Source organism: Pongo abelii, chromosome 2, assembly GCF_028885655.2.
Source record: "Pongo abelii isolate AG06213 chromosome 2, NHGRI_mPonAbe1-v2.0_pri, whole genome shotgun sequence".
NCBI lineage: Eukaryota > Metazoa > Chordata > Mammalia > Primates > Hominidae > Pongo > Pongo abelii.
Genome location: NC_085928.1, coordinates 62,993,900 through 63,012,215, shown reverse-complemented (window position 1 = coordinate 63,012,215; position 18,316 = coordinate 62,993,900). Strand labels below are relative to the sequence as shown.

At 38.8% G+C, this 18,316-nt stretch overlaps 1 long non-coding RNA gene across 1 annotated transcript in view; it reads left to right on the top strand.

Annotated features, from left to right (window-relative positions):
* LOC129058517 (uncharacterized) overlaps positions 1 to 12,820 on the top strand; it is a 29,912-nt gene extending 17,092 nt beyond the window's left edge. Inside the window, exons 3-4 of the long non-coding RNA XR_008523667.2 lie at positions 8,199 to 8,297; positions 12,676 to 12,820. This is a non-coding gene — a long non-coding RNA (uncharacterized LOC129058517). The remainder of the gene's footprint in view (positions 1 to 8,198; positions 8,298 to 12,675) is intronic.
* Positions 12,821 to 18,316: the final 5,496 nt, after the last annotated feature.

Genomic DNA, 18,316 nt, shown 5'->3' with positions numbered 1-18,316 from the left:
CCTGCGGATAGACTGCTACGTTCACTCCTTCCAAAGGGAAGCATCAAAACAGAAACACAATGACCACAACAGCCACAACAACGATCGAAACAATAACCAAAAAAAAAAAAAAAAAAAGCTGGAATTTTATTGTGGCTTTGCTTTGTAGATACTTAAGGCCGTGAGGGAATGAAGAAGAGTTGAAATACAGATTAAAAATACATGAAAGGAAAATAACCTCTTTTCCTACTAATCCTCTCAACCTGGGAGGGAGGATATAGATGGAGAAGACAGAGGAATGAGGGGAGCATTAAGGAATTAGCTTGGGTAGGCATTATAAGGCCAGAAGACAGACAATACCACAGCCCTGTAGGCCTGTGCAGATACCTATGGAGAATGAAAGTAGGTTACCAGGAATTGAATAAGATGGTCCTCCCCAATGTATGGAGCTGCACCCAGTATTGCCTGCCTTCTGATGAACATAGGAGTAGGAGAGGGCCGGCCACCTACTCTTTTATTATGGATTTAGCCAATGCCTTCTTCAGCATCTCCTCTGCCCCAGGGAGTCAAGGCCAATTTGCACTGGACCTTTACTTTCTTGCCCCATGGATACCACCTGGGGGAGTTACATGTTTTCCATCACATTGATGATATCATGCTAACTTCAGAGTCCAGCTCACAAACTGCAAGCCCTACCCAGCTGCCCCAACAGAGGATAGGTGGTCATCACAGACAAAGTCCAAGGTCCAGGCTCAGGGACAAATACTTGGGTGTCATCTGGTCAGGTAACAGCAAAGTCTTTCAGTCTGCCGTTATGGGTAAGGTTCAGGCCTACCCATGTCCTACCACACCAAAGCAGTTGAGAGTTTTCTCAGGCCTCTTATGGTATTGGCATCCTTCTATTCCCCATTTGGCCCAACTCCTTAGGCCCCCATAGCACTTAGTCAGGAAGTGGCCCATGGGATGGGTCCACAAAAGAGGATGAGGTCTTTGAACAAGCTACAAGTCGCAGTGAAATAAATAAAAGCCTTGAGGGTTCCAGTGCAGGGATAGCCTTGTGAATTTGGCATAGCCCAAGCCCCTGAGAGGTTTGAGTGGGGCCTGTGGCAAAGACATAAATGGGTGAATTCAGGATTCTGGTCCCTACTATGGAAGGCGGCTGAAGGTGGATTATGGTGCCATGGAGCAAGAACTCTGAGCTGCATATTGTGCTTTGCAGCAGGTAGAGGACACTGTAGAGGGGGTCCTGGTGCTGGTGCATACCCAGTACTCCATGACAGGTTGGCTCAAGAATGCTTTCCCAGAGACTGAGGTCTGGGAATGCTCAGACACAGACTGTGGCCAGATGGCATGCAGGCCTGCAACAGAGGAGCACATTGACTGGTAGCCTCTTGAATGCAAAGCTCCATTGGATGCTTGACCCTTTCACCTATGTGACAACTGAAGGACAGTCTTTTATGGAGGCCACTAGACCTCTGTGGATTCCTTCCTTCATAGAAGAGGGACTGGGTCCAATTCCTGACTCACCTTTGCCCGACCCTGGGACTCAAAGTAACCTACTATTGCCCTTGCCACAGGAGCGACCCACCACGGAGCCCATCATTACATGGTCCCGGAAGTGGCAAACCAGCCATGGTTTGTTTTTTCTGCTCCATATGGAAAAGGCCTAGAACAGGATATACAGGTCATAGTTGTTTTGCACCCTACTTCCCTTCGTACTTCTGGGATGGTGGATCCTGGTCCTCTCTTGTGCAGGGGGATGATCATTCTCTTGTTTTAGAACAATCATCCTCTTATTGTGGAACACTTTGGTGCCCCTGGTGTCTTATTCTGGCCTCCTGCAGTGCAGAGGGGGGCTAATCCATTTGGTATCATAAACCAGTACAAGTCCTCTGCCAGGCGTGGTGCTCTCAGAATGAAATAACTTCCTGTATCTTGACTGCTCTTGAGTGCCCTTTCTTATACCCACTAAACATCTCACCTTCCACCCATAGATGGTGTACAGCAAACCTCTTTACCAACTGGGCACAGATGGTGGCCTTTCTCTAGAACAAAGTAGACTGTTGGGCCTGCAGAGAGCTTCCCCTCTCCTCCACCACAGGCCTGCCATGGCACATCCAGGATGAACTTCCAAGCATTTGGAAGTGCTTTATGATTATCATTGTATTTGTTGTTGTAGTTTATATTGTTGCTGGCATCTACTGCTAGGCTCCTTTACATACCTGGCCCCAGGGAAATCACGGACCACTGGCGTGATAAGAATGTGACGGCCATTCAAGGGTATGCTGGAGTGGAGGGTAGGGTAAACGAACCTGAGAGCAAAAAGTTAAACATACCCTTAGGATGGCCCTGTATGGCAGACACACCGGAATGTGTGGAGTGGTCAACCCGGAGATTCATTCCTTGTATATGAGGAACGACTCAGCCCCTGTCTCATCCACTGGAACACAGGCCACACAGAGGATTGAAGCCCTGAGTTTTGGGTTGGATGAAGGTTGCCAGGTGAGATCGTCAAAGGGAGGGTGTCAAGTAAAAATGCTCTATAAACTGCATGTTGTTGCCATTTTCCTGCCCAGCCTACCACTGTGTCCACTGGGCCCTGCGGTTATCTTGTCCAGCACATCTCCACCGGATGGTATGTAAGGCAGATGTCTTGTCCTGCCTGCTGTCATGATACCATTTCTGTACGTAAGGTGGTTCTCCTCTTCAGCCTGCTGCCATTGGACTGTCTACCCTGTATGTAACCCCCTAAAAAAAAAAACACCCATGACTCGTTTGCTGACTCTGCACCTCTTCTTCCACCTCTTGAACCTGGTACCTTCCCTATTGTGGTTAATAGGGATTCAGCACAACACCTGTCCCTAAGTACTTGGAATTACCTGAGTCTCCTAGAATTTACACCCAGCCTCAGAAAAAGAAGCAGGAAGCCCAAATTAATTTAGGACAATTTTCTGCTACAATGGCAAAATGAGAGCTGAAAGTAAAATTAATTCATGTCACAGAAAAAGAAAGAATGCTTCTCCCACAAGTTCTTCCACACTTACTGAGCTTCATACCTGCTATGAACACACACATGCAGCAAACACTCTGCACTAAGAAAAGGCTTCACGTTATTTGTCAATGTGATAACATTTAAGCAAAGTTTGAAAGATGAATAAGAATATGTCAGGTGAATAATAGATGAGGTGCATTTAGGGAAACGAAGAGTATATGCAAAAATATGGGAGCATGAAAAATAACTCTGCGCTTGGGTAGGATCAAGAGATAGTTCACAGATGACTGGCACCTAAGAATTAGTAAACAGAGCCACGACAATGGAAAGAGCAGATCTAGCTAGAACATAAAAGTCTTTGCTAAGAAATTTTGGTTTCGTTCTATAGTTGAAAAAAATTTATCAAAATATTTTAAACATAAGAAAGGCATGAACAAATTCAAACTTCATGAAGATAGTTTAGGCAGAGTGTATAGGATTAGTTGAAACCTGGTGACAATAGAAGCAGACAGACCGTTTAGGAAGCTAGTGAGAAACTATTAGGGCCTAAACCATGGGGGTGGAGACAGAAGACAAATTGAGGTTTACTTGACATGTAGAATTGATGGGATTTGGCCAGTTAGATATTAGCTATGAGGGAGAGGTTGATGATAGTTTCCAGTTTCTGTATGGAATGTTAGTATCATTAATCAAGCAAGATAAGGACTATGGGGAGGAGATACGAAGAGATGACTGGTTGACTATTAGAAAGAGGTACTTGAATCTCTGGAGAGATTTCTGGATTAAAAGTAGATTAGGGAAATTCCATAACCTCAAACTCTGGTTTGGTAAATTTATATAGACTTCCATATGTTCAGTCTCTCCCATGAATTGTCTCCTGCTCTGTCATCTTCCGCCTTAAACCTTGAATCAAGCAGCAAAATCTGATATCATCAATGCTGCTCAAATCTGACATCATTTGTGACTCTGACTTTATATTTGGTCCCAGGTTGCCTTTTATTGCACTAGCCTTCTATTGATTTAATTTTGGAATCTTGAACTTAATTCCTTTGACTCTTGCCTCAGAATGATTTGAAATGACCCCTTATCCTTCTTTAGAGTTGGAAATAGGTCATGAACTATACCAGCAAAACAGGAAAATAATGGAGTAGGAGGCCATGTATTTCCATACACTGTAGACAGAAAGTCACTTTGCCAATAGACCAAGCTGCCATTCATGTATCAACTGAGCAGGTGGCAGCTATGTGGGAGCTATGTAAGAGTTATCGATTAATGGCCAAGTGTGGTGGCTCACACCTGTAATCCCAGCACTTTGGGAGGCCGAGGCAGGCAGATCACCGAGGTCGGGAGTTCGAGAGCAGCCTGACCAACATGGAGAAACCCCGTCTCTACTAAAAATACAAAATTAGCCGGGTGTGGTGGTGCATGCCTGTAATCCCAGCTACTTGGGAGGCTGAGGCAGGAGAATCGCTTGAACCCGGGAGGCAGAGGTTGCGATGAGCCGAGATCATGCCACTGCACTCTAGTCTGGGCAACGAGACCAAAACAACAACAACAACAACAACAACAAACACAAACAAACAAGAGTTACTGATTAACTCTCAGATATGCCTGCTGCTCCAATTCTAAACATAATGCATAATACATATACAGTAATTTCTTCATTCCAGACTCATATTTATGTTTCACTTATATTAGTTAATTTAGTCCTTGCCTCAACCCTATGAAATAATTACCATTATTATTCCTATTCTGATGAAGAAACTGAAACAGAAAAATTAAATTGATCAATATCACACACAGATGTGGGTTCAAACCCAAACAATCTAGCTCCAGAGATTTCTCTCTTTATAAACCCATTTGCATTAGTTTCCTATTGATGCTGTATCTCATTACTACCAACTTAGGAGCTTAAAAACAACACAAATTTATTATCTCACAGCTCTGGAGGTCAGAAGTCTGAAAGGGTTTTATGGGCTACAAGCAAGGGCTATATTCCTTCTGGACTCTAGAGACTAATCTCTTCCTTGCTTCTTTCCATTTCTAGAGGCAATCTGCATTCCTTGTCTTGCAGACTTTTCATCTTTGAAGTCAGTAATGCAGTATCTTCAAATCTCTCTGACACTGCTTTCATCCTCACATCTCCTTCTCTGACTCTGATTATCCTAAATTCCTCTTATAAGGACAGGTATGATTACACTGGGCCCATCCAGATAATTAAGGTTAATCTCCCTATGTCAAGATCCTTAACTTAATCATGTTTGCAAAATCCCTTTTGCCACATAAGGTAACATATTCACAGGTTTCAGAGATTAACATATGGACGTCTTTGGAAAGAATTATTTTATTCTACTATATTATTCTTGATATTTTCATAGATAGAGGAGACATATTCTACCCGGGAATACTCAGTATTAATTTTCTATATTTTCTGCAATTATTTCCTCTAAAAATAACACACATAAAGACATAAGGACACATAAAGACACCTGCCCACTTAAACAGCATACTTTTTCAGCGTGCAAAAAAAGTTTGCATTAAACACTTGAAAAACATTAATGATGACACCTGGTAACCCATAATGATCAAGACCTATACTCTTTCCTAGATACTCAAGGAGTACCAGAAAATTCAGTCAGCAACCAGTGTGGAGGAACAATTTCATCAATTGTTACTCAGCGTGTATTTATCACACCAGATCCCTTGCAAATGTTTTGGTTTATTTATTTGTTTTACCCTATTTTGCTTTCCAAAGAATTTAAAATGATGAATCACTACTGAAGCTAGGTCAGAATTAAAATTTTCCATTCTTTTAGTGAGACTAATATAGTCTCACTAAACATGTAGGAGTATACCAAATAAGTAATGATTTGGAGTTGTCTATGATTGATTCAAGACTCCTTATACTTTAGTCAAAGGTAAAAAGATATGTGAGGAATCACTCCATAATCCTTTCATGTGGCATAAAGTTATAGTATCTAGCTGAGGAATTGTTGGTAAGAGACCAAGGTCATGGATTCCACAGCCTTTGGCCTTTGTTTTATGATAGGTAGTACTTAGCTGCCATTTGCTTTAATAAGTTCCTCACAGTCTTATTGCATTCCCAGATGAAACACCACATAGAATTATACATTTAAATCAAGTAGGAAAATCTCAAATGTTTTAGTAATCATTGTTTTAAATATTTCCCTTACTTGGAAATATTTACAGAAGATTGAAGTTCTAGATATTTTCATCTCTTTCATTTAAATAGGGTGAAATGAATCTACATGGAACCATTATTTTGGTTGGATACCGTCTTGAGTTATGATTCTCTTTGAATGGGTTCAGACCAGAGCTTTATGTTTATCAGCCTATAGAATTTTCACTTTATATGTACATATTACCTTCAGCCGCCAGAACCAAGTGAAAAGAGTCTCTTTTTGCTCTGAGTACTGTTAGAAAAATATAGGGGGTTTTGGATGTGAACGTATCTCATTCATGTCCATTAATCTGGCAAATTGGTACAATTCCATGTTATTTTTAACTCCCCTTCCTAGAATCTACTTATCTATTTTGAAACATTTAGACATTTTTTCTTTCTTCATGGATTGACAATTCTTGTGCATATTCACTTGCTAAATACTTGGGAAAACAAAATGTCAAATTTGAATCTTTCGTACTGCCTGGGTACAGCTGGTTTTCTACATTCATGGAGAAAACAGGCAGGTAGTACTTGTTAACTAAAAGAAGGCTAAATTCTTTGACTTTTATTTTATATAAAACAATTGGGAAATAGGCAAAGCACGTTATCTATTTTTTCTCCAAACTGCTTAGATTTAAACATATGTCCTAAATCCAGGTTTAAAAAACATTTTTTTTTTTTGAGACGGAGTCTCACTCTGTCGCCCAGGTTGGAGTGCAGTGGCGCGATCTCGGCTCACTGCAAGCTCCACCTCCCGGGTTCACGACATTCTCCTGCCTCAGCCTCCTGAGTAGCTGTGACTACAGGCACCTGCCACTGCGCCCGGCTAATTTTTTGTATTTTTTTTGTTTTTTTTTTTTTAGTAGAGATGGGGTTTCACCGTGGTCTCGATCTCCTGGCCTTGTGATCCACCCTCCTCAGCCTCCCAAAGTGCTGGGATTACAGATAAAAAACATTTTTTACGTTACTTTGGAGAACAAGAATGTACTAGGTCAATACAAGACTGTATTGACTATATGAAGTGTGGATTTAGAGATTAAGGCAAGTCGTTGGATATTAAGATTGGCAGAGATGATTCTCTTATTTCTTGCTCTACTTCCAGGAGGTAACAAAATCTAGTATGAGAATACAACATACTTGTTTTAGCTGATGGAGTGGACTGAGGGTTCCTGGCCTTTTATAAACTTCCTCACAGAACTTACCCAAATTCAGATGTTTGAGCAGGAAAGATTGTGAGCATTGCAAATTAGTGCACATAAGACCAGACTCTCATTAAATACTTGTTGACTGAATTACTAGCTGGAGGAAGAACTGACATTCGAAATATGGTCTGAGAAAAGACTTGGAGAAACTTGTTAAGGAAGAAAAGCAGGGAGCGGTTGGAAAGTATGTTTCTTAGAGCAGAATAAAGGTTCAGACTGATTCTGGATTTGTGGTCTAAGTGAGAGGAAGAGCAAAAAGGAGGTTTGTTTAAAGGTTTTTTTTTAAAGAAGAATTTCTCCTTGCAAAATTGGGCCACAACTGGCACGAGAAGAAAATAACTAGACTAGAGCCACAAGATAATTGGATTTTTACAAATTTGAAAGTAGTTGATTTGTAACCTGGAGCAAATTGGTTCACCAGCATTGTGTCTAGCTCTTACTTTTTACGATGCCACAGGCTGGTATATTTCTCCGGAAGAACACCCCAAGCCCCTCAGAGTGCTTGTCTCTCTCAGAATAAGCAGCTGGCACTGAAAATCTCTGGGCATCAAATTCTTCATCAAAATGAAAAGGTTGAAATTGATAAGATCTAAAGTTATTCACAAATTGTTTGATGTAAAAATGAATAAATTATCAATGAATCCTGAAATTCTGCTTAATCAATTAGCCAGGTAATATGCGTTCTTTCATTCAGTCATTCATTCTTCAAATATTCCTTAAGTGCCTCCTATGTGCCAGATATTTTGGCAGCAGTGAAAATATATTTATGGGTCATAAACAAAAGGCTCCTTTCATTTATTATAAAAATAAAAGCCTTTATTTTATTAATATGTTTTTTTAGGGCCTCTGAGAAGAATTTTGATTCTTCCTTCTGCTTCAGACAGCCAGACTCCAGACACCATCCTCATCCTGAAGAGCTACTTTAATGCGTTTGAGCCAGGTAACCAAGAACAATAAATGAAGAAATAACTTAGAAGTGTGGATCTGTTAAAAACATTTATATGCTTTTCCCTAAAGGAATCTTGGACTAGAATAACCTGAGATCCTTCATTCTTCTTACCTGTAAGTCTCCAGTATGTTGCTGGGGAGTTTTGCTAGTTTACTTACAGAATAGAAATATGTTTCTTCAAGTGACTTGTAAACGTCTTTTTATAGTACTAGCCAAGTTAGCTGGTGCAAAAAGTTCTGAAAACTTGTAATTAGAGTTTGCTCCATTGAACAGTGAAACAAAGATACCCAGGTATGACCACACTGGCAAATACTACTGGAATAGCATAAAATGATAAAATTCAAGCATACAAATAAATGTGGATCATTTGTAAACATATGTGTGGTGACAAAAAATGCATACATTGTCTGGTTCCTTTGCCATTTTTCTTCTCCAGATTTGTAAGCAGTTTTACTAATCATTTTGGGCTTGGGCATGGGGAGCATAGTGTAGCTACAGGTTTTTGGATTTGTCTTGCATCACAAAGAGTTGCCTTTGCTCTGCTATCCTCATTTAGCATGAACCAGGAGGGAATTTCAAAGTTCTGCTCATTACTTTTTTGGCTCATCACAGTACTTCATAGGGAATAGCAAAATTCCTGAGCCAAGCAACTCAGTCTACAGAAGAGGTCAACTTCAGGAGGGGTGTGTTATTCAGTGTTTAAGTATTTATAGTCCACAAGTGAAATGGCCAACACCATGAGGTAAAGAACATGTGTGGCTATGTGCTGATGCTTTTTCCATAGGGTGATCTTGTCAAACTCTCCTCTAGTCTCTAGAAGGATGCTTATAAGAGGAGAGAGAAAGAAACAGAGAGAGAGAGAGAGAGAGAGAGAGGGAAAGACAGAGACAGACAGACAGAGAGAATGAGTGTGGGTCACATGAAGAAAATAAATCTGTAGATTATATGTCTAAAAGCATCATACACAGAATATATTATCAATACTTACATTTTCATTTAAATCAATTAAATAGACATCTCTAAAGTAATGTAAATCCTGAAAGTAAAGATGATAACAATCTTTGTGGACTGACATAGAATACAGAAAATAATGAGTGGCTTTTCTTGAAAGTTCTATAAGGGTTTTCTTTACAATAGTCCATGATCTTAGGCCTTAGCAATATGGTTTATCAAAAACATAAAAATTGATCTATCTATCTATCATCTATCTATCTATCTATCTATCTAACTAACTATCTATCTATCTATCTATCTATCGAGAGAGAGTGAGAGATTGGGTCTCACTCTGTCACACAGGCTGGAGTGCAGTGGCATGATCACAGCTCACTGAAGTCTCAACTGCCTGGGTTCAAGTGATCCTCCTACCTCAGCCTCCTGAGTAGCTGAAATCACAGGTGCACACCACCACAGCTGGCTAATTTTTTATTATTATTTGTAGAGACACAGTCTCACTATGTTTTCCAGGTTGGAAACATTTTTATAAAAGTGCCAAACTATAAAATCTTGGGAGAATTTAAGAGTAAAAGTAAATATTGTATCATGACATAGTCATAATTATAACTATCACTTGTAGAGCTTATCCAATATTTTAAATATTATAAAAAGTTTTATTCAAGCATTGATCCATTATTAACTCCTTTGATTCAAATGATTATACAATCATTGACTCAACATGTATCATACAAGGGTTCCCCTATATGAGGCATGGTGAATACTGGGACTACGGAAGGAGCCAAGCAGCACACCTTTATAGAACTTATAGTTCTGGAATTAAATGGCACATCCCATTGATCTCTAATAACAAATGCCTGAGGCAGATAATGATCAGTACTCATATTTGTAAAAATGGAACCTAACATTTCCAAAGAGTAAGTAATTCTCCAAGGATACTTGACTGGTTGGCTGAACCTATAGAGTTTGAAGTCAGCTTGTTAGGTCAAAGAGCTGTCTTTATGGTCTGTGCCTCCTTAAACCTTAGTACACAAAGAAGCAGTGTGATTCAGATTCTAGAATAAAAATAGAAGTGCTTTGTTAATGGTTAGCCTAAAGAAAAGTGAGGATCTGAAATGTCTCGGATAAATACTGACAGTCAAAGCATCATAGCAATTTCATTCTTGGCTATCGGAGTCTAGGTTAGAAAAAGGAAAAGTTTTACAACCAGTGGAAAGCAAGATCTAATTCATTGATAACCCCAAAAAAGATCTCCCCAGATGAATTTATTTTCAAATAAAATGTAAAAGAAATTAAAAATCAATTTGTCATTATAAAAATTGCTGAATAAAATAGAAAAAATGTAAGCGTTCTTTTGGTTGTTCAGTCTATTCAATGATTAGCCTCTGAAATTAGAAACATATGGAAGCCTAAGTTTTAAAAAAAATTTACTTGGATTTTTTGACATTGGTACAACTTTTTGGTGATAGTTTTGAAGTTAGAGGAAATATATTTTTAAAATTCCTTTTATATTTAAAACATTACCATATAACACATGAAATCATGAAAATGTAGTCAAAAAGGGAAAACTTAGCCATATTTCTTGGAAAGAGGAATGACTTGGAAAATAATATACACAAACACTGCATTTTTAGTAAAATTGAGTCCATGTGCGACATTGTTTTCCAAAAGATAGAAACTAAACCATCTTTTCTGGATATAAATTAAAAGCAGAAGAGGAAAATATTCTCTATTATACCCCATTTCTCTTTATGGTTTATATAAAACTAATTTTGAAGTCTTTTTATTTTATTATAATTGCCTGTCATTAAATAGAAGCATACTTGTGCTTCAAGTGTTGTTGATTGTTTTAAAAATAACCCTTCTATAGGGCATATTAATGTAATCGATTTTTGGAAACCATGCTTTTACGGCCTGATATTAGACTTGTAATGGAAGTGTGTTTTCTCTTAAATAAAATAGAATCATGAAATGTAAGTGTTGAACTTAGTCAGCGAAGGCTGTGCTACACTGTGTTAACAAATAACCCCCAAATCTGCCGGGAGCGGGGGCTCACGCCTGTAATCCCAGCACTTTGGGAGGCCGAGGCGGGCGGATCACAAGGTCACGAGATCGAGGCCATCCTCGCTAACATGGTGAAACCCTGTCTCTACTAAAAATACAAAAAATTAGCCGGGCGTGGTGGCCGGCGCCTGTAGTCCCAGTTACTCAGGAGGCTGAGGCAGGAGAATAGCGTGAACCCGGGAGGTGGAGCTTGCAGTGAGCCGAGATCGCACCACTGCACTCCAGCCTGGGCGACAGAGCGAGACTCCGTCTCAATAAAACAACAAAAAGCAAAACAAAACGAAACAAAACAAAAGTAACCCCCAAATCTGAAAAACAACAAACATTTTCACTCACGCTATTTATCCGACACAGTCCATTGTGGTGCGTTGCTCCATCTCAATCCCTTCTTCCAGTCACCACAAGGGAGGGAGAAAGAAGGAAAGAGTGAACATTGCAATGTCTTACAAGGGGCATATGTCACTTCTACTAAAGTCACATGATCATGCCATACTTCAGACTAACATGGGCCTGGTAGGTGGAGCACCAGAATATTTATGAACAAGGCTAATGGCTACCATAGAAGAAATTGTTGAGAACCTCTTGTTCACGCTCGTTTTACAGATGTGAAAACTTACTCCCAGCAAAAGGAAAAAGTTTGCTTAAATCATACATCAAATTAACTTAAAATAGTGGTCTTAACGAAGAGTTTCCTTGGTTCATTTGGAAGGTTTGTATTAAATAGCTTTTATATACTAGCTCTGGGTTAGGATCTTGAAATTAAGAAAGAAGAGCCTCAGAGAGACTGGAGGGTATGGACATGCTATCAGGGGAAAACAAGATGAGATGAGACTACAGGAAGTAGAACCTGTATATAGTTATTGAAGCAATTTTCACAGAAGAGGTGACCTCAGAGTGACATTTTGAAGTAGAAATGAAGGTTCAGAAAAAAAAAACAAAGCAAAAAACAGAAGTGAAATAGAATGTTTAGGTAGGAAGAAGTGAATCAGAAAACAAGCATGAAATAGCAGTGTATTTTCATTGAGCCACACATAGTTTAGTACGGATGACTCCCAAGGTATAAATGAGACTCTGGTCAGCTAGAAGGAAGAAGGACTCTAATATGAGGGAAATACTAGGAGTTTGAATGCATTCGGTGATCTACTGGTAGGGAGGGTCCTTCTGACTTCCAATCCAACACTATTTTAAAACTTCATGTTACTACCCAATAAAGTACGTAAGTTAATGACCTGATTTTTCCTAAGGAAGAAGGCTATTTTAGGGGCTATATTCTGGGGTCATTTGCATCTGTTTGATACAAGAGAGGTGGGGTTGAATCCATCTTCTGTAACTAGATTTTTTTGGTGTTTCACAGGCTGGAAGAGTTAATCAGTGATTCAAAAGGTCAACTGGCATAGGTCCAGATTCTCAGTCCCCAAACAGGATTCAACAGAGTGGGAATGGACACCCCTGAGATTATGCTACAGGCTTTGCAGGCTCTTCTGCATTCCAGTACCAGAGAAAAGCCATGCATCCACTTCTTACGTATTTAGGAGGTTTCCCTCTTCCAATTGCATGCTCCTTGCTTGATGAAAAAAGGGCTTGATTTTTCCTCAGCAGGGCCTGAACCCAGCTTGATTAAAGAACTCAGTGGCTCATTTAAAGGAAGCTCTCTTCATTTCGCCTTGTATTTCATCCAAACCACATGCTGGGAGGGTATCACTGATTTTCTTGAAAAACGGGAAATATGTATGCAGAAAAATGCTAATGTCAGAGAAGCAGAAAAACTGGCTCAAAATATAGTTATCGTGAAACTGACTCTCTATAGACTTTAATATTTGGAAAAGTACCACTCATTTTTTTTTTCGGACCTGAAAATTTCTTTATGGTAGGCAATTTTATGCATTTGATAATATACTATTAACAAACATGGTTGAAACTTTAAAACAACAGAACAAAACAAAACCCAAAAGAAACCTTTCTGCAGCAGTCCAAACACCCTAGACTACAACAAACTTTAACTCTGACCACATGCAAAGCACGTTGCCTGGAAACCCACAGCAAAGATGTTGCCCAGCAACTTTAGATGCCACCAGCTGCCCTGGTGACGAAACTGATGTTGTTCACCACAACATTAAAAATATGTATAAATTGAAGTCATCTGAAGAGGATAATAAAAGTAACATAAGCAGGTCTGAACAATTTAGCTTTTGTTTAATGTTTAAGAAATGGTATAAAATCTGAAGCCCTGACTTCAGTGTTTGGATGTAAGATGAAATTCATACTGCTTATGAGGGTTACAATCTCTGTTACGGCTTTTGGCCTCCCTGGTCAGAAACTATTCACTCTTGACACTAATTTTAAATAGTCAAGTTGGGGGTATGTTTAAGTATTTTTTTATTAGTCTCAAAAATAGTCTCACAATCCTATATGGTACTACATGTGGTTATAAACTTCCCTATGACTTCACATTAGGAATAACCGTAACCCAGATGTAATAATCAAAGGTTATGGATTGTATGGAGTGAAGCCATCTCTTAGCCAGATTATCACTGTAGTTCCATCTGTTTCATGGTGGTCTGTCCAGTCCTCAGGTCACAGTTTACATTAATAGCAGAGAAAACTTTCTAAAACACAAATATGATCTTGTCACTTAGCTGGCTGGAAATTGCTGTTGGTTCACCAATTAAAACACAATAAAATCTAAACTCTTTAATATAGCATACAAAATGCTGTTATTGCTTCCCAATAATCCATCCTATTTTCACTGCCTTGTGAACATGCAGTGTCCTTTCAAATTTCCATTTATTTTTTCAAGCTGTTTTATAGCCCTGGAATGTTTCTCCCCCTCCTCTCAGACTGATGAGCACCTACTCACACTAAAACCCAAGGAAAACATGATTCCTTTGAGGAAAGGCTTCCTGATTTTTCCCCAGAGAAACATAGTATTACCAGAAACACAAAGCCTTGGATATGGCCCAGTGGAGGAGCTTAATAACATGTGTTAGCTTATGAGTGAGATTCCTTTTCCATCACATATTTGACTTTCAGATATAGGTAATCTTCCAGTCATAATTGTAACTTCATTACATGCATTACAGTCCGGAAGTAGTTGTAGTTAAAGAAAGTTAACCCGGCATCACTGTATCAAATAATATCTTCTCATTGACTTACATTTAAATTTTGAAACTATGATTCTTCCAAAGGAGTTATGACCTACCCCCAAATTGATAAAGATAGGACAATTTTGTTACATAAATTCTTATCTTCAAGGAGATTTTTGGCTTAATCCAGGTATAACACTGATTACTCCCATTGTCTTTAATTATTTATATGTTTGAATTAAATAAACACATATTAGAAATCAATTTTTATTTATGAAGAATTTAGACCATGTGATTATCTGGTCATTCTTATTTTATTTGACATGAGAATTCTGGGTCTTTATATTTCATTGATTTACCCTCATTCTGCATCCAGTCCACCAGACACTCTCATAGAACCAACTGACTTCTTCATAGAGTTATACAAATAAAATGTTAATCATTTATTTGATATGGATTTTTTTCCTTTAAAATGCACAATACATAAATACAGTGACCTGGATATGACATCTTGCTCAACAGTCTCTCCTTAGTGATTTATCCAAAGTGTGAAGCACATGAGTCTCTTAACAAATGTTTATTGAACGAATGAAAACAAGAATTGGATGTGTAACACGCATATTCAATTTTCCTTTCTTGAAAATATTAAGCACAGAGTTTTAGCATAAAGGACTTTGAGAATATTTACTTTAATTTACACAGTATAACTTGGTAGTAATGCCACCCTCTCAAACATTATTAATTGATTTTTCCAAAAAGAAGAGTTTCAAGTACTTATTATTTATTAAGAACAGCATTTATAAGAAAGACTGGACCAAATGGAGATGATAATACCATCACCATAAGCAGCAATTTCAGCAGTTTGTGGGCGTGTAATGAATTTTGCAGAAGATGAATATTTTAAAAGTTTCTTTTGTGGCAAACTATCTGCTACTAAAAGCATTGGGAGTTTGTGTGTGTGTGTGTGTGTGTGTGTGTGTTTCAGACATGACACTTTACTAAATGAATGGGCAAATATGGACTTTTACAATCTCTATTGATGTAGGAGATAAATGGATGGTTAAGCATGAGGAAAAGTTAACACCTAAATCTACTAGTTACAAATACTGCTAGGAAGAAAAGATTAGGTTTTTGTTTAAGAAGAGAGTGGTGTGTTAAAGACAATGAGGTCTAAAAGCAGAGGGTAAGGGGACTGAGTGTGAAAGAGACTCCAAGCGGAGGTTGGAGGGTTGGAAAGAGAAAGAAAGGGTAAGAGAGAGAGAAGAAGAGACAGAGAGGGAAAAGAAAGAGAGAGAGATCAAGACAGGTTTGATCTAATTATATTCCAAACATGATGAATTGTTTTATGAAAGTATTAATGGATGGGAAATTTTTCATCAAGCTGAAAAAAAAGAAAATATGGTAGAGGTGGTGCAGGGGACATTCAATATGAAAGAAAGAACATCAATATATTTGTAATTAGAGAGCGCTAAGATTCTACATACTTTGAAAAAACCAACGGTAATGCTTTCAGTAGAATAAGAGATATTTGCTCTGCTTCTGTCTTCTTTTTTTTATTATTATACTTTAAGTTTTAGGGTACACGTACACAACGTGCAGGTTTGTTACATATGTATACATATGCCATGTTGGTGTGCTGCACCCATTAACTCATCATTTAACATTAGGTATATCTCCTAATGCTATCCCTCCCCCCTGCCCCCACCCCACAACAGGCCCCGGTGTGTGATGTTCCCCTTCCTGTGTCCATGTGTTCTCATTGTTCAATTCCCACCTATGAGTGAGAATATGCGGTGTTTGGCTTTTTTGTCCTTGCGATAGTTTGCTGAGAATGATGGTTTCCAGCTTCATCCATGTTCCTACAAAAGACATGAACTCATCATTTTTTATGGCTGCATAGTATTCCATGGTGTATATGTGCCACATTTTTTTAATCCAGTCTACCATTGTTGGACATTTGGGTTGGTTCCAAGTCTTTGCTATTGTGAATAGTGCTGCAATAAACATACGTGTGCATGTGTCTTTATAGCAACATAATTTATAATCCTTTGGATATATACCCAGTAATGGGATTGCTGGGTCAAATGGCATTTCTAGTTCTAGATCCCTGAGGAATCGGCACACTGACTTCCACAATGGTTGAACTAGCTTACAGTCCCACCAACAGTGTAAAAGTGTTCCTATTTCTCCACATCCTCTCCAGCACCTGTTGTTTCCTGACTTTTTAATGATTGCCGTTCTAACTGGTGTGAGATGCTATCTCATTGTGGTTTTGATTTGCATTTCTCTGATAGCCAGTGATGATGAGAATTTTTTCATGTGTCTTTTGGCTGCATAAATGTCTTTGTTTGAGAAGTGTCTGTTCATATCCTTCGCCCACTTGTTGATGGGGTTGTTTGTTTTTTCTTGTAAATTTGTTTGAGTTCATTGTAGATTCTGGATATTAGCCCTTTGTCAGATGAGTAGATTGCAAAAATTTTCTCCCATTCTGTAGGTTGCCTGTTCACTCTGATGGTAGTTTCTTTTGCTGTGCAGAAGCTCTTCAGTTTTATTAGTTCCCATTTGTCAATTTTGGCTTTTGTTGCCATTGCTTTTGGTGTTTTAGACATGAAGTCCTTGCCCATGCCTATGTCCTGAATGGTAATGCCTAGGTTTTCTTCTAGGGTTTTTATGGTTTCAGGTCTAACATTTCAGTCTTTAATCCACCTTGAATTAATTTTTGTATAAGGTGTAAGGAAGGGATCGAGTTTCAGCTTTCTACATATGGCTGGTCAATTTTCCCAGCACCATTTATTAAATAGGGAATCCTTTCCCCATTTCTTGTTTTTGTCAGGTTTGTCAAAGATCAGATAGTTGTAGATATGCGGCATTATTTCTGAGGGCTCTGTTCTGTTGCATTGGTCTATATCTCTGTTTTGGTACCAGTACCATGCTGTTTTGGTTACTTTAGCCTTGTAGTATAGTTTGAAGTCAGGTAGCGTGATGCCTCCAACTTTGTTCTTTTGGCTTAGGATTGACTTGGCAATGCGGGCTCTTTTTTGGTTGCATATGAATTTTAAAGTATTTTTTTCCAATTCTGTGAAGAAAGTCATTGGTAGCTTGATGGGGATGGCATTGAATCTATAAATTACCTTGGGCAGTATGGCCATTTTCACGATATTGATTCTTCCTACCCATGAGCATGGAATGTCCTTCCATTTGTTTGTATCCTCTTTTATTTCCTTGAGCAGTGGTTTGTAGTTCTCCTTGAAGAGATCCTTCACATCCCTTGTAAGTTGGATTCCTAGGTATTTTATTCTCTTTGAAGCAATTGTGAATGGGAGTTCACTCATGATTTGGCTCTCTGTTTGTCTGCTATTGGTGTATAAGAATGCTTGTGATTTTTGCACATTGATTTTGTATCCTGAGACTTCGCTGAAGTTGCTTATCAGCTTAAGGAGATTTTGGGCTGAGATGATGGGGTTTTCTAGATATACAATCGTGTCATCTGCAAACAGGGACAATTTGACTTCCTCTTTTCCTAATTGAATGCCCTTTATTTTCTTCTCCTGCCTGATTGCCCTGGCCAGAACTTCCAACACTATGTTGAATAGGAGTGGTGATAGAGGGCATCCCTGTCTTGTGCCAGTTTCCAGAGGGAATGCTTCCAGTTTTTGCCCATTCTGTGTGATACTGGCTGTGGGTTTGTCATAGATAGCTCTTATTATTTTGAGATACGTCCCATCAATACCTAATTTATTGAGAATTTTGAGCATGAAGGGGTGCTGAATTTTGTCAAAGGCCTTTTCTGCATCTATGGAGATAATCATGTGGTTTTTGTCATTGGTTCTGTTTATATGCTGGATTGCGTTCATTGATTTGCTGGTGTTGAACCAGCCTTGCATCCCAGGAATGAAGCCCACTTGATCATGG